Genomic DNA, 3,134 nt, shown 5'->3' with positions numbered 1-3,134 from the left:
CCTGTTCAAAAGCGCACAGGTGAGCTTCTGGCCCTTATTATGCCGGATAACGAATTTGACTCCTCTGCCGTCCCCTTTTATGGTCAGTTTATACTGCGGCACAGGAAAGCCCCCAAATCTGGAGCAGTACCTGTACGCATTCCTTGAAGAAGCCCACAAGCTCACAGTGCATGGCATGGTCTTCAAGGGGAGCCACATCACTGTCAGCATCATGGCCATGGTGTGCGACGCACCCGCAAGAAGCTTTATCAAGCAAATAGTTGGGCACACTGGCTATCACGCCTGCGAACGGTGCAGTCAGAGGGGCCTGCATCTCGAGGGTCGAATGACATTTCCTGATTTACACTCACCACAACGCACCAACGAGTCGTTCCGGTCTCAGGAAGACGAGCACCATCACACGGGAACGTCGCCATTTGAATCTTTAGATGCCGACATGGTGTCATGGTTTCCTACGGAGTACATGCATCTCGTCTGTCTTGGCGTTATGCGGCGCCTTCTGAGAAACTGGGTTAGCCAAGGGTTCGGGAGACGCCTAAGTCGACAGCAGCGTGAAAATTTGAATGATTTACTTCGAAGTTGCAGTAAGCGTTTCCCCAGCAACTTTCAAAGGAAGCCAAGAGGCACTGAGGAACTTGACCGGTGGAAGGCCACAGAGTTTCGAAGCTTCCTCTTGTATGTGGGACCTGTGGTTTTGAAGCATGTGTTGCCAAACGATCAGTACCGTCACTTTTTAATGCTGCATGTGGCAGTGAGAATTCTTGTATCTCCTGCACATTACGAGGTTTATAACGGATTTGCCAGGGACCTTCTTAGGTACTTTGTGCAGGAGTTAATTTGGCACCTTGTATGGGGCCAAGCAGCTCGTTTACAACGTGCACACGCTCAGCCATCTGGCTGAGCAGTGTTTGGACCATGGCCCTCTTGACAGTTTTAGTGCGTTTCCTTTTGAAAGTTTCCTGGGTAAGGTTAAGAAAATGCTACGTTCAGCAAGCAAGCCTTTAGCGCAGATCAGCAGACGAATGTCTGAAGTCAGACATTTATATCAACCTGAGATTTCGGAACCGAAACGCATTGTCAAAGCAGGTCAGTGCTTCATGCTGAACGAGTCTGCAGTTGTCGTCTTGAAGCTCCTTAAAGACAGGTTCAAGGCAAGCATTCTGCCAAACATGACAGATTTTTTTGAACTGCCGATCAAGTCGTCCGCCATCGGCATCTGGCAGTGCGATTCCCTCACGCACGTGACTAAAATGTACAACCTTTCCGAACTTGACACTGCTGTTCAATACCTCAGACTGGACTACAAAAGCAGACATGTCATCCTTCCACTTCTACATCTGCTGTAGGCCTTTAACATAGCTTTTGTAGCTTCTTTGAGGCCCTCGTATGATTTCCAACCTCTGCAGGCTGCATTCTGAAAGGCCTCTGGCAATTGAACTGTGCGCTAGTGTCAGCAGTTAAGCTGACAGTTATGTTTTGTGGGCAACAAAATTGCCGGATGTTGATCAGGACTCTTTTGAGCTGACTGAGAGCTTTCCCAAATGCTGTGTGGAAGGCCTCAAGCAGATGAGCTGTGCATTGCTGCTGGCATTCGAGCTGACAGTGCGGTGTTGTGTGCAACAATGCTGCCAGGCGTCCGTCAGAGCTCTTCTGAACTGTGCAAGGAATCTTCCAAGTGCAGCATGCAAGGTGCCAACCCTTCAAACTGTGCGTTTCTGCGAGCATTTGAACTGACAGTGGAGTGTTGTGTGCAGCAGTGCTACCAATCGTCACTCAAGGTCCTTTCAAGCTGTTCATGAAGCCTGCCAAGCCCATTGTACAGGGCCTCAAGCAGGCGACCTGCGAGTGGTTGCCAGTGTTTGAGCTGACGGTGAAGTGTCATGAGGAGCGGCACTGTCAGGCATCAGTCGACTCTTGGAGCATCTCCAGGTGTATTTTGTGCCCTGTGTGAACTTCTATACTCCGTCTCGCCCTAAGCTGGACTAAGCGGTGAAGCTACAGGCCAAGGGGGCCAATCACAAGCCCGTTGGATGGTGCTAATCCTGCATGTGCTGTTAGGCTAGTTTGTTCCTTAGTTTAAGTTCAACTTAAGTCTTGTACTGTGGCTTGGAATTCGATTAGATTTGACATGACACATAGAAAAAGGCACAAAAGTGACCTATTCATATTATTTATGATGAGTACTTTGGAAGCCTATGTACTTACGAGTATAAATACATCCTTAAAATACTTTCCCTGCAGAACCTATAAAAAAGATTTGCTTACAATGCATTATTTTTATGTAGAACCATTCATGGCCTTCTGGATGGTGATTTTGCATAATTTCTTAATTTTCATGCATTGCCTTCTGATTTTAGGGGCCGTTATGTGTTTTAATTTCTACTCATGTGAAATTGTCTCCGGTTGTTCGAATGCAAATTTGTGTTAACAGATTATCCCCTGCTACTGATGTGCTTTCTGATCTCGTTATATTCATGCAAAGTGGTGCGCTATGCTAGTTCGTACAAGTGAAGCATGATTAAACAGGTGTGACGGACAAGGGCAAGGCATGTTTGTGTTCTGTCCTTCGTCATTGTCCGTCACGCCTGTTTGATCACGTTTCATTGTATTGAAACGTGGAATGGACCTGGATCTTTTCATTAATTTATTAATCCTTAAGGGCCCTCTGTTGAGGGCATGGCTGACCAACAGCGTTATGTTGGTCAGCCATCTTAATACGTCTCATGCTGTAGATGGGCAATTTGGCCAGTGCGGTACAATTGCGATCCTGGGGTCTTTAACGTGCATCACCAGTATGTGATTACACGAGCGCAGCCGGTACGATGCTCAGGTGTGGACATACTCTGTGCAAGTGGACAGGTAGTTTTGATTGTGTTTTTCAATTTTTTCTTTGTGCCTCTACACCAAGACCTATTGGTTGTGTGGGGCATTAGATAATAAAACTAAAATAATAATAATGAGAGAACATGCGTGGAGGAGAAAGATGAGCTTCATGGCACCTATATCGTCTCTGGCCTACCACAGGGTCCGTCGTCTCTGGCCATGGATCATGGTGGCCGAGGCTTGGATGTGTCATCTCAAGGTGAATACCTTCCCATCAAGTGAAAGAATGTACCCTTCTGGGTATTTCCGCT

General features: G+C 47.1%; 1 pseudogene; it reads left to right on the top strand.

Annotated features, from left to right (window-relative positions):
- The first annotated feature begins 463 nt into the window (after positions 1–463).
- On the top strand, positions 464–1,846 carry LOC121048014 (annotated as a pseudogene).
- Positions 1,847–3,134: the final 1,288 nt, after the last annotated feature.

Source organism: Ixodes scapularis, unplaced genomic scaffold (genome assembly GCF_016920785.2).
Source record: "Ixodes scapularis isolate PalLabHiFi unplaced genomic scaffold, ASM1692078v2 PGA_scaffold13__105_contigs__length_92229423, whole genome shotgun sequence".
In the NCBI taxonomy this organism is placed as follows: Eukaryota; Metazoa; Arthropoda; class Arachnida; order Ixodida; family Ixodidae; genus Ixodes; species Ixodes scapularis.
This window is presented reverse-complemented; position numbering and strand designations above follow the sequence as displayed.